At 57.6% G+C, this 13,329-nt stretch overlaps 7 non-coding genes across 7 annotated transcripts; all 7 read left to right on the forward strand.

The window, feature by feature from the left end:
- The first annotated feature begins 1,291 nt into the window (after positions 1–1,291).
- Positions 1,292–1,410, forward strand: LOC143417968 (5S ribosomal RNA). Its single transcript, XR_013098116.1, has one exon. It is a non-coding gene; the product is annotated as a 5S ribosomal RNA (ribosomal RNA).
- A 3,774-nt stretch (positions 1,411–5,184) lies between these two features.
- Positions 5,185–5,303, forward strand: LOC143417269 (5S ribosomal RNA). Its single transcript, XR_013097488.1, has one exon. It is a non-coding gene; the product is annotated as a 5S ribosomal RNA (ribosomal RNA).
- Positions 5,304–6,630: 1,327 nt separating this feature from the next.
- Positions 6,631–6,749, forward strand: LOC143417902 (5S ribosomal RNA). The gene has a single exon (XR_013098050.1). It is a non-coding gene; the product is annotated as a 5S ribosomal RNA (ribosomal RNA).
- Positions 6,750–7,608: 859 nt separating this feature from the next.
- LOC143417726 (5S ribosomal RNA) lies at positions 7,609–7,727 on the forward strand. Its single transcript, XR_013097874.1, has one exon. It is a non-coding gene; the product is annotated as a 5S ribosomal RNA (ribosomal RNA).
- A 1,135-nt stretch (positions 7,728–8,862) lies between these two features.
- Positions 8,863–8,981, forward strand: LOC143417288 (5S ribosomal RNA). Its single transcript, XR_013097508.1, has one exon. It is a non-coding gene; the product is annotated as a 5S ribosomal RNA (ribosomal RNA).
- A 1,610-nt stretch (positions 8,982–10,591) lies between these two features.
- On the forward strand, positions 10,592–10,710 carry LOC143417709 (5S ribosomal RNA). The gene has a single exon (XR_013097857.1). It is a non-coding gene; the product is annotated as a 5S ribosomal RNA (ribosomal RNA).
- Positions 10,711–11,569: 859 nt separating this feature from the next.
- On the forward strand, positions 11,570–11,688 carry LOC143417737 (5S ribosomal RNA). Its single transcript, XR_013097885.1, has one exon. It is a non-coding gene; the product is annotated as a 5S ribosomal RNA (ribosomal RNA).
- The last annotated feature ends 1,641 nt before the right edge of the window (positions 11,689–13,329 follow it).

Genomic DNA, 13,329 nt, shown 5'->3' on the forward strand with positions numbered 1-13,329 from the left:
CTGTATTTGCTGGATGAGGCGACTTACACCACACCAAGGCCTGTGGCTGCTGGCTGAGGCCACCTACACCACACCAGGGCCTGAGTGACCGGCTGCTGGCTGAGGCCACTTACACCACACCAGGGCCTGTGGCTGCTGGCTGAGGCCACTTACACCACACCAGGGCCTGTGGCTGCTGGCTGAGGCCACTTACACCACTCCAGGGCATTAGTTGCTATTGAGGCCAATTACACCACACCAGGGCCTGTGGCTCTGGCTGAGGCCACTTACACCACACCAGGGCCTGTGGCTGCTGGATGAGGCGACTTACACCACACCAAGGCCTGTGGCTGCTGGCTGAGGCCACTTACACCACACCAGGGCCTTAGTTGCTATTGAGGCCACTTACACCACACCAGGGCCTGTGGCTGCTGGCTGAGGCCACATACACCACACCACGGCCTTATTTGCTTCTGAGGCCACTTACACCACACCAGGGCCTGTGGCTGCTGGCTGAGGCCACTTACACCACACCAGGGCCTGTGGCTGCTGGCTGAGGCCACCTACACCACACCAGGGCCTTAGTTGCTATTGAGGCCAATTACCCCACACCAGGGTCTGTGGCTCTTGCTCAGGCCACTTACACCACACCAGGGCCTGTGGCTGCTGGCTGAGGCCACTTACACCACACCAGGGCATTAGTTGCTATTGAGGCCAATTACACCACACCAGGGTCTGTGGCTCTTGCTCAGGCCACTTACACCACACCAGGGCCTGTGGCACTGGCTGAGGCCACTTACACCACACCAGGGCCTGTGGCTCTGGCTGAGGCCACTTACACCACACCATGGCCTGTGGCTCTGGCTGAGGCCACTTACACCACACCACGGCCTTATTTTCTTCTGAGGCCACTTGCACCACACCAGGGCCTGTGGCTCTGGCTGAGGCCACTTACACCACACCAGGGCCTTAGTTGCTATTGAGGCCAATTACACCACACCAGGGCCTGTGGCTCTTGCTCAGGCCACTCATATCACACCAGGGCCTGTGCTTCTGGCCGAGGCCATCTTCACCAAACCAGGCCCTGTGCTGCTAGCTGTGGCCATGTACAACACACCAGGCCCTGTTCTGGTTCCTGAGGCCATCTTCAACAATCCAGGGCCTGTGCTGTTGAATAAATGCTAAACTGAGCCTTTGGGTTAGGGTATTATGCAAACATGCAGGTATGGTTATAGGATTGTCTTCGTAACTTCAGGTACTTGCCACCTAATCACTTGAATCCATAAATTGAGACATTGTGCTCGGGCCAGCAGCTTACGGCCATACCACCCTGAGCACGCCCGACCTCGTCTGATCTCGGAAGCTAAGCAGGGCTGGGCTTGGTTAGTACTTGGATGGGAGACTTCCTTGGAATACCTGGTGCTGTAAGCCTTTCTTTTTCATGTCATTGAACCGCTTTTGATCCAGAGAAGGGGTGTATTAAAAGACCAAAAGCAGCTGCCCATTAATGAGGGCACATTAACGACATTGCTTTTGGCTGTTTTCCAATGTCTTGTGCTGCTAGCTGATGCCACCTACACCACTTCAGGGCCTGAGTGACCGGCTGGGGCCACTTACACCACATCAGGGCCTGTGGCTCTGGCTGAGGCCACTTACACCACACCAGGGCCTTTGGCTGCTGGCTGAGGCCACTTACACCACACAAGGGCCTGTGGCTGCTGGCTGAGGCCACCTACACCACACCAGGGCCTGTGGCTGCTGGCTGAGGCCACTTACACCACACCAGGGCCTGTGGCTCTTGCTCAGGCCACTCATATCACACCAGACCCTGTGCTTCTGGCCAAGGCCATCTTCACCAAACCTGGCCCAGTGCTGCTTGCTGTGGCCATGTACAACACACCAGGGCCTTAGTTGCTATTGAGGCCAATTACACCACACCAGGGTCTGTGGCTCTTGCTCAGGCCACTTACACCACACCAGGGCCTGTGGCTGCTGGCTGAGGCCACTTACACCACACCAGGGCCTGTGGGTGCTGGCTGAGGCCACTTACACCACACCAGGTTCTGTGGCTGCTGGCTGAGGCCACTTACACCACACAAGGGCCTGTGGCTGCTGGCTGAGGCCACCTACACCACACCAGGGCCTGTGGCTGCTGGCTGAGGCCACTTACACCACACCAGGGTCTGTGGCTCTTGCTCAGGCCACCTACACCACACCAGGGCATTAGTTGCTATTGAGGCCAATTACACCACACCAGGGTCTGTGGCTCTTGCTCAGGCCACTTACACCACACCAGGGCCTGTGGCTGCTGGCTGAGGCCACTTACACCACACCAGGGCCTGTGGCTGCTGGCTGAGGCCACTTACACCACACCAGGGCATTAGTTGCTATTGAGGCCAATTACACCACACCAGGGTCTGTGGCTCTTGCTCAGGCCACTTACACCACACCAGGGCCTGTGGCTGCTGGCTGAGGCCACTTACACCACACCAGGGCCTGTGGCTGCTGGCTGAGGCCACCTACACCACACCAGGGCATTAGTTGCTATTGAGGCCAATTACACCACACCAGGGTCTCTGACTCTTGCTCAGGCCACTTACACCACACCAGGGCATGTGGCACTGGCTGAGGCCACTTACACCACACCAGGGCCTGTGGCTGCTGGCTGAGGCCACTTACACCACACCAGGGCCTGTGGCTGCTGGCTGAGGCCACTTACACCACACCAGGGCCTGTGGCTGCTGGCTGAGGTCACTTACACCACACCAGTGCCTGTGGCTTCTGGCTGAGGCCACTTACACCACACCAGGGCCTGTGGCTCTTGTGGCTGCTGGCTGAGGCCACTTACACCACACCAGGGCCTGTGGCTGCTGGCTGAGGCCACTTACACCACACCAGGGCCTGTGGCTGCTGGCTGAGGCCACTTACACCACACCAGGGCCTGTGGCTCTTGCTCAGGCCACTCAAATCACACCAGACCCTGTGCTTCTGGCCAAGGCCATCTTCACCAAACCTGGCCCAGTGCTGCTTGCTGTGGCCATGTACAAGACACAAGACCCTGTGCTGCTGGCTGAGGCCACTTACACCACACCAGGGCCTGTGGCTGCTGGCTGAGGCCACATACACCACACCAGGGCCTTAGTTGCTATTGTGGCCAATTACACCACACCAGGGCCTGTTGCTGCTGGCTGAGGCCAATTACACCACACCAGGGCCTGTGGCACTGGCTGAGGCCACTTACACCACACCAGGGCCTGTGGCTGCTGGCTGAGGCCACTTACACCACACAAGGGCCTGTGGCTGCTGGCTGAGGCCACCTACACCACACCAGGGTCTGTGGCTGCTGGCTGAGGCCACTTACACCACACCAGGGCCTGTGGCTGCTGGCTGAGGCCACCTACACCACACCAGGGCCTTAGTTGCTATTGAGGCCACTTACACCACACCAGGGCCTTATTTGCTTCTGAGGCCACTTACACCACACCAGGGCCTCTGGCTGCTGGCTGAGGCCACTTACACCACACCAGGGCCTTAGTTGCTATTGAGGCCAATTACACCACACCAGGGTCTGTGGCTCTTGCTCAGGACACTTACACCACACCAGGGCCTGTGGCTGCTGGCTGAGGCCACCTACACCACACCAGGGCCTTAGTTGCTATTGAGGCCACTTACACCACACCAGGGCCTTATTTGCTTCTGAGGCCACTTACACCACACCAGGGCCTGTGGCTGCTGGCTGAGGCCACTTACACCACACCAGGGCCTTAGTTGCTATTGAGGCCACTTACACCACACCAGGGCCTGTGGCTGCTGGCTGAGGCCACATACACCACACCACGGCCTTATTTGCTTCTGAGGCCACTTACACCACACCACGGCCTGTGGCTGCTGGCTCAGGCCACATACACCACACCAGGGCCTTAGTTGCTATTGAGGCCAATTACACCACACCAGGGCCTGTGGCTCTTGCTCAGGCCACTTACACCACACCAGGGCCTGTGGCTGCTGGCTGAGGCCACTTACACCACACAAGGGCCTGTGGCTGCTGGCTGAGGCCACCTACACCACACCAGGGCCTGTGGCTGCTGGCTGAGGCCACATACACCACACCACGGCCTTATTTGCTTCTGAGGCCACTTACACCACACCAGGGCCTGTGGCTGCTGGCTGAGGCCACATACACCACACCAGGGCCTTAGTTGCTATTGAGGCCAATTACACCACACCAGGGCCTGTGGCTCTTGCTCAGGCCACTTACACCACACCAGGGCCTGTGGCTGCTGGCTGAGGCCACTTACACCACACAAGGGCCTGTGGCTGCTGGCTGAGGCCACCTACACCACACCAGGGCCTGTGGCTGCTGGCTGAGACCACTTACACCACACCAGGGCCTGTGGCTCTTGCTTAGGCCACTTACACCACACCAGGGCCTGTGGCTCTTGCTCAAGCCACTCATATCACACCAGGCCCTGTGCTTCTGGCCAAGGCCATCTTCACCAAACCTGGCCCAGTGCTGCTTGCTGTGGCCATGTACAACACACCAGGCCCTGTGCTTCTGGCTGAGGCCACTTACACCACACCAGGGCCTTAGTTGCTATTGAGGCCACTTACACCACACCAGGGCCTTATTTGCTTCTGAGGCCACTTACACCACACCAGGGCCTGTGGCTGCTGGCTGAGGCCACATACACAACACCAGGGCCTTAGTTGCTATTGAGGCCAATTACACCACACCAGGGCCTGTGGCACTGGCTGAGGCCACTTACACCACACCAGGGCCTGTGGCTGCTGGCTGAGGCCACTTACACCACACAAGGGCCTGTGGCTGCTGGCTGAGGCCACCTACACCACACCAGGGCCTGTGGCTGCTGGCTGAGGCCACTTACACCACACCAGGGCCTGTGGCTCTTGCTCAGGCCACTCATATCACACCAGACCCTGTGCTTCTGGCCGAGGCCATCTTCACCAAACCTGGCCCTGTGCTACTTGCTGTGGCCATATACAACACACCAGGCCCTGTGCTGGTTCCAGAGGCCATCTTCAACAATCCAGGGCCTGTGCTGTTAGATAAATGCCAAACTGAGCCTTTGGGTTAGGGTATTATGCAAACATGCAGGTATGGTTATAGGATTGTCTTCGTAACTTCAGGTACTTGCCACCTAATCAGTTGAATCCATAAATTGAGACATTGTGCTGGGGCCAGCAGCTTACGGCCATACCACCCTGAGCACGCCCGACCTCGTCTGATCTCGGAAGCTAAGCAGGGCTGGGCTTGGTTAGTACTTGGATGGAAGACTGCCTGGGAATACCTGGTGCTGTAAGCCTTTCATCTTCATGTCATTGAACCGCTTTTGATCCAGAGAAGGGGTGTATTAAAAGACCAAAAGCAGCTGCCCATTAATGAGGGCACATTAACGACACTGCTTTTGGCTGTTTTCCACTTTCTTGTGCTGCTAGCTGATGCCACCTACACCACACCAGGGCCTGAGTGACCGGCTGGGGCCACTTACACCACATCAGGGCCTGTGGCTCTGGCTGAGGCGACTTACACCACACCAAGGCCTGTGGCTGCTGGCTGAGGCCCCTTACACCACACCAGGGCCTGTGGCTGCTGGCTGAGGCCACTTACACCACACCAGGGCCTGTGGCTGCTGGCTGAGACCACTTACACCACACCAGGGCCTGTGGCTCTTGCTCAGGCCAGTTACACCACACCAGGGCCTGTGGCTCTTGCTCAGGCCACTTACACCACACCAGGGCATTAGTTGCTATTGAGGCCAATTACACCACACCAGGGCCTGTGGCACTGGCTGAGGCCACTTACACCACACCAGGGCCTGTGGCTGCTGGCTGAGGCCACCTACACCACACCAGGACATTAGTTGCTATTGAGGCCAATTACACCACACCAGGGTCTGTGGCTCTTGCTCAGGCCACTTACGCCACACCAGGGCCTGTGGCACTGGCTGAGGCCACTTACACCACACCACGGCCTTATTTGCTTCTGAGGCCACTTACACCACACCAGGGCCTGTGGCTGCTGGCTGAGGCCACATACACCACACCAGGGCCTTAGTTGCTATTGAGGCCAATTACACCACACCAGGGCCTGTGGCTGCTGGATGAGGCGACTTACACCACACCAAGGCCTGTGGCTGCTGGCTGAGGCTACTTACACCACACCAGGGCCTTAGTTGCTATTGAGGCCACTTACACCACACCAGGGCCTGTGGCTGCTGGCTGAGGCCACTTACACCACACCAGGGCCTTAGTTGCTATTGAGGCCACTTACCCCACACAAGGGCCTGTGGCTGCTGGCTGAGGCCACCTACACCACACCAGGGCCTGTGGCTCTTGCTCAGGCCACTCATATCACACCAGGGCCTGTGCTTCTGGCCGAGGCCATCTTCACCCAACCAGGCCCTGTGCTGCTAGCTGTGGCCATGTACAACACACCAGGCCCTGTGCTGGTTCCTGAGGCCATCTTCAACAATCCAGGGCCTGTGCTGTTGGATAAATGCTAAACTGAGCCTTTGGGTTAGGGTATTATGCAAACATGCAGGTATGGTTATAGGATTGTCTTCGTAACTTCAGGTACTTGCCACCTAATCAGTTGAATCCATAAATTGAGACATTGTGCTGGGGCCAGCAGCTTACGGCCATACCACCCTGAGCACGCCCGACCTCGTCTGAGCTCGGAAGCTAAGCAGGGCTGGGCTTGGTTAGTACTTGGATGGGAGACTGCCTGGGAATACCTGGTGCTGTAAGCCTTTCATTTTCATGTCATTGAACCACTTTTGATCCAGAGAAGGGGTGTATTAAAAGACCAAAAGCAGCTGCCCATTAATGAGGGCACATTAACGACATTGCTTTTGGCTGTTTTCCAATGTCTTGTGCTGCTAGCTGATGCCACCTACACCACACCAGGGCCTGAGTGACCGGCTGGGGCGACTTACACCACATCAGGGCCTGTGGCTCTGGCTGAGGCCACTTACACCACACCAGGGCCTGTGGCTGCTGGCTGAGGCCACATACACAACACCAGGGCCTTAGTTGCTATTGAGGCCAATTACACCACACCAGGGTCTGTGACTCTTGCTCAGGCCACTTACACCACACCAGGGCCTTAGTTGCTATTGAGGCCAATTACACCACACCAGGGCCTGTGGCTGCTGGCTGAGGCCACTTACACCACACCAGGGCCTGTGGCTGCTGGCTGAGGCCACTTACACCACACAAGGGCCTGTGGCTGCTGGCTGAGGCCACCTACACCACACCAGGGCCTGTGGCTTCTGGCTGAGGCCACTTACACCACACCAGGGCCTGTGGCTCTTGCTCAGGCCACTCATATCACACCAGACCCTGTGCTTCTGGCCGAGGCCATCTTCACCAAACCTGGCCCTGTGCTGCTTGCTGTGGCCATGTACAACACACCAGGCCCTGTGCTGGTTCCTGAGGCCATCTTCAACAATCCAGGGCCTGTGCTGTTAGATAAATGCTAAACTGAGCCTTTGGGTTAGGGTATTATGCAAAAATGCAGGTATGGTTAAAGGATTGTCTTCGTAACTTCAGGTACTTGCCACCTAATCAGTTGAATCCATAAATTGAGACATTGTGCTGGGGCCAGCAGCTTACGGCCATACCACCCTGAGCACGCCCGACCTCGTCTGATCTCGGAAGCTAAGCAGGGCTGGGCTTGGTTAGTACTTGGATGGGAGACCGCCTGGGAATACCTGGTGCTGTAAGCATTTCATTTTCATGTCACTGAACCGCTTTTGATCCAGAGAAGGGGTGTATTAAAAGACCAAAAGCAGCTGCCCATTAATGAGGGCACATTAACGACATTGCTTTTGGCTGTTTTCCAATGTCTTGTGCTGCTAGCTGATGCCACCTACACCACACCAGGGCCTGAGTGACCGGCTGGGGCCACTTACACCACATCAGGGCCTGTGGCTGCTGGCTGAGGCCACTTACACCACACCAGGGCCTGTGGCTGCTGGCTGAGGCCACTTACACCACACCAGGGCCTGTGGCTGCTGGCTGAGGCCACCTACACCACACCAGGGCCTTAGTTGCTATTGAGGCCAATTACACCACACCAGGGTCTGTGGCTCTTGCTCAAGCCACTTACACCACACCAGGGCCTGTGGCTGCTGGCTGAGGCCACTTACACCACACCAGGGCATTAGTTGCTATTGAGGCCACTTACACCACACCAGGGCCTGTGGCTGCTGGCTGAGGCCACCTACACCACACCAGGGCATTAGTTGCTATTGAGGCCAATTACACCACACCAGGGTCTTTGGCTCTTGCTCAGGCCACTTACACCACACCAGGGCCTGTGGCACTGGCTGAGGCCACTTACACCACACCAGGGCCTGTGGCTCTGGCTGAGGCCACTTACACCACACCAGGGCCTGTGGCTGCTGGCTGAGGCCACTTACACCACACCAGGGCCTGTGGCTGCTGGCTGAGGCCACTTACACCACACCAGGGCCTGTGGCTGCTGGCTGAGGCCACTTACACCACACCAGGGCCTGTGGCTTCTGGCTGAGGCCACTTACACCACACCAGGGCCTGTGGCTCTTGCTCAGGCCACTCACATCACACCAGGCCCTGCGCTTCTGGCCGAGGCCATCTTCACCAAACCAGGCCCTGTGCTGCTAGCTGTGGCCATGTACAACACACCAGGCCCTGTGCTGGTTCCTGAGGCCATCTTCAACAATCCATGGCCTGTGCTGTTAGATAAATGCTAAACTGAGCCTTTGGGTTAGGGTATTATGCAAACATGCAGGTATGGTTAAAGGATTGTCTTCGTAACTTCAGGTACTTGCCACCTAATCAGTTGAATCCATAAATTGAGACATTGTGCTGGGGCCAGCAGCTTACGGCCATACCACCCTGAGCACGCCCGACCTCGTCTGATCTCGGAAGCTAAGCAGGGCTGGGCTTGGTTAGTACTTGGATGGGAGACTACCTGGGAATACCTGGTGCTGTAAGCCTTTCATTTTCATGTCATTGAACCGCTTTTGATCCAGAGAAGGGGTGTATTAAAAGACCAAAAGCAGCTGCCCATTAATGATGGCACATTAACGACATTGCTTTTGGCTGTTTTACAATGTCTTGTGCTGCTAGCTGATGCCACCTACACCACACCAGGGCCTGAGTGACCGGCTGGGGCCACTTACACCACATCAGGGCCTGTGGCTGCTGGCTGAGGCCACTTACACCACACCAGGGCCTGTGGCTGCTGGCTGAGGCCACTTACACCACACCAGGGCATTAGTTGCTATTGAGGCCAATTACACCACACCAGGGTCTGTGGCTCTTGCTCAGGCCACTTACACCACACCAGGGCCTGTGGCACTGGCTGAGGCCACTTACACCGCACCAGGGCCTGTGGCTGCTGGCTGAGGCCACCTACACCACACCAGGGCATTAGTTGCTATTGAGGCCAATTACACCACACCAGGGTCTGTGACTCTTGCTCAGGCCACTTACACCACACCAGGGCCTGTGGCACTGGCTGAGGCCACTTACACCACACCAGGGCCTGTGGCTGCTGGCTGAGGCCACTTACACCACACCAGGGCCTGTGGCTGCTGGCTGAGGTCACTTACACCACACCAGGGCCTGTGGCTGCTGGCTGAGGGCACTTACACCACACCAGTGCCTGTGGCTTCTGGCTGAGGCCACTTACACCACACCAGGGCCTGTGGCTCTTGCTCAGGCCACTTACACCACACCAGGGCCTGTGCTGCTTGCTGAGGCCACTTACACCACACCAGGGCCTGTGGCTGCTGGCTGAGGCCACTTACACCACACCAGGGCCTGTGGCTGCTGGCTGAGGGCACTTACACCACACCAGTGCCTGTGGCTGCTGGCTGAGGCCACTTACACCACACCAGGGCATTAGTTGCTATTGAGGCCCCTTACACCACACCAGGGCCTGTGGCACTGGCTGAGGCCACTTACACCACACCAGGGCCTGTGGCTGCTGGCTGAGGCCACCTACACCACACCAGGGCATTAGTTGCTATTGAGGCCAATTACACCACACCAGGGCCTGTGGCACTGGCTGAGGCCACTTACACTACACCAGGGCCTGTGGCTCTGGCTGAGGCCACTTACACCACACCAGGGCCTGTGGCTGCTGGCTGAGGCCACTTACACCACACCAGGGCCTGTGGTTGCTGGCTGAGGCCACTTACACCACACCAGGGCCTGTGGCTGCTGGCTGAGGCCACTTACACCACACCAGGGCCTGTGGCTGCTGGCTGAGGCCACTTACACCACACCAGGGCCTGTGGCTGCTGGCTGAGGCCACTTACACCACACCAGTGCCTGTGGCTTCTGGCTCAGGCCACTCACATCACACCAGGCCCTGTGCTGCTAGCTGTGGCCATGTACAACACACCAGGCCCTGTGCTGGTTCCTGAGGCCATCTTCAACAATCCAGGGCCTGTGCTGTTAGATAAATGCTAAACTGAGCCTTTGGGTTAGGGTATTATGCAAACATGCAGGTATGGTTAAAGGATTGTCTTCGTAACTTCAGGTACTTGCCACCTAATCAGTTGAATCCATAAATTGAGACATTGTGCTGGGGCCAGCAGCTTACGGCCATACCACCCTGAGCACGCCCGACCTCGTCTGATCTCGGAAGCTAAGCAGGGCTGGGCTTGGTTAGTACTTGGATGGGAGACTGCCTGGGAATACCTGGTGCTGTAAGCCTTTCATTTTCATGTCATTGAACCACTTTTGATCCAGAGAAGGGGTGTATTAAAAGACCAAAAGCAGCTGCCCATTAATGAGGGCACATTAACGACATTGCTTTTGGCTGTTTTCCAATGTCTTGTGCTGCTAGCTGATGCCACCTACACCACACCAGGGCCTGAGTGACCGGCTGGGGCCACTTACACCACATCAGGGCCTGTGGCTCTGGCTGAGGCCACTTACACCACACCAGGGCCTGTGGCTGCTGGCTGAGGCCACATACACAACACCAGGGCCTTAGTTGCTATTGAGGCCAATTACACCACACCAGGGTCTGTGACTCTTGCTCAGGCCACTTACACCACACCAGGGCCTTAGTTGCTATTGAGGCCAATTACACCACACCAGGGCCTGTGGCTGCTGGCTGAGGCCACTTACACCACACCAGGGCCTGTGGCTGCTGGCTGAGGCCACTTACACCACACAAGGGCCTGTGGCTGCTGGCTGAGGCCACCTACACCACACCAGGGCCTGTGGCTTCTGGCTGAGGCCACTTACACCACACCAGGGCCTGTGGCTCTTGCTCAGGCCACTCATATCACACCAGACCCTGTGCTTCTGGCCGAGGCCATCTTCACCAAACCTGGCCCTGTGCTGCTTGCTGTGGCCATGTACAACACACCAGGCCCTGTGCTGGTTCCTGAGGCCATCTTCAACAATCCAGGGCCTGTGCTGTTAGATAAATGCTAAACTGAGCCTTTGGGTTAGGGTATTATGCAAAAATGCAGGTATGGTTAAAGGATTGTCTTCGTAACTTCAGGTACTTGCCACCTAATCAGTTGAATCCATAAATTGAGACATTGTGCTGGGGCCAGCAGCTTACGGCCATACCACCCTGAGCACGCCCGACCTCGTCTGATCTCGGAAGCTAAGCAGGGCTGGGCTTGGTTAGTACTTGGATGGGAGACCGCCTGGGAATACCTGGTGCTGTAAGCATTTCATTTTCATGTCACTGAACCGCTTTTGATCCAGAGAAGGGGTGTATTAAAAGACCAAAAGCAGCTGCCCATTAATGAGGGCACATTAACGACATTGCTTTTGGCTGTTTTCCAATGTCTTGTGCTGCTAGCTGATGCCACCTACACCACACCAGGGCCTGAGTGACCGGCTGGGGCCACTTACACCACATCAGGGCCTGTGGCTGCTGGCTGAGGCCACTTACACCACACCAGGGCCTGTGGCTGCTGGCTGAGGCCACTTACACCACACCAGGGCCTGTGGCTGCTGGCTGAGGCCACCTACACCACACCAGGGCCTTAGTTGCTATTGAGGCCAATTACACCACACCAGGGCCTGTGGCTGCTGGCTGAGGCCACTTACACCACACCAGGGCCTGTGGCTGCTGGCTGAGGCCACTTACACCACACCAGGGCCTGTGGCTGCTGGCTGAGGCCACCTACACCACACCAGGGCCTTAGTTGCTATTGAGGCCACTTACACCGCACCAGGGCCTGTGGCTGCTGGCTGAGGCCACCTACACCACACCAGGGCATTAGTTGCTATTGAGGCCAATTACACCACACCAGGGTCTGTGACTCTTGCTCAGGCCACTTACACCACACCAGGGCCTGTGGCACTGGCTGAGGCCACTTACACCACACCAGGGCCTGTGGCTGCTGGCTGAGGCCACTTACACCACACCAGGGCCTGTGGCTGCTGGCTGAGGTCACTTACACCACACCAGGGCCTGTGGCTGCTGGCTGAGGGCACTTACACCACACCAGTGCCTGTGGCTTCTGGCTGAGGCCACTTACACCACACCAGGGCCTGTGGCTCTTGCTCAGGCCACTTACACCACACCAGGGCCTGTGCTGCTGGCTGAGGCCACTTACACCACACCAGGGCCTGTGGCTGCTGGCTGAGGCCACTTACACCACACCAGGGCCTGTGGCTGCTGGCTGAGGGCACTTACACCACACCAGTGCCTGTGGCTGCTGGCTGAGGCCACTTACACCACACCAGGGCATTAGTTGCTATTGAGGCCCCTTACACCACACCAGGGCCTGTGGCACTGGCTGAGGCCACTTACACCACACCAGGGCCTGTGGCTGCTGGCTGAGGCCACCTACACCACACCAGGGCATTAGTTGCTATTGAGGCCAATTACACCACACCAGGGTCTGTGGCTCTTGCTCAGGCCACTTACACCACACCAGGGCCTGTGGCACTGGCTGAGGCCACTTACACTACACCAGGGCCTGTGGCTCTGGCTGAGGCCACTTACACCACACCAGGGCCTGTGGCTGCTGGCTGAGGCCACTTACACCACACCAGGGCCTGTGGTTGCTGGCTGAGGCCACTTACACCACACCAGGGCCTGTGGCTGCTGGCTGAGGCCACTTACACCACACCAGGGCCTGTGGCTGCTGGCTGAGGCCACTTACACCACACCAGGGCCTGTGGCTGCTGGCTGAGGCCACTTACACCACACCAGTGCCTGTGGCTTCTGGCTCAGGCCACTCACATCACACCAGGCCCTGTGCTGCTAGCTGTGGCCATGTACAACACACCAGGCCCTGTGCTGGTTCCTGAGGCCATCTTCAACAATCCAGGGCCTGTGCTGTTAGATAAATGCTA

This window comes from Maylandia zebra, linkage group LG3 (assembly GCF_041146795.1).
Source record: "Maylandia zebra isolate NMK-2024a linkage group LG3, Mzebra_GT3a, whole genome shotgun sequence".
NCBI lineage: Eukaryota > Metazoa > Chordata > Actinopteri > Cichliformes > Cichlidae > Maylandia > Maylandia zebra.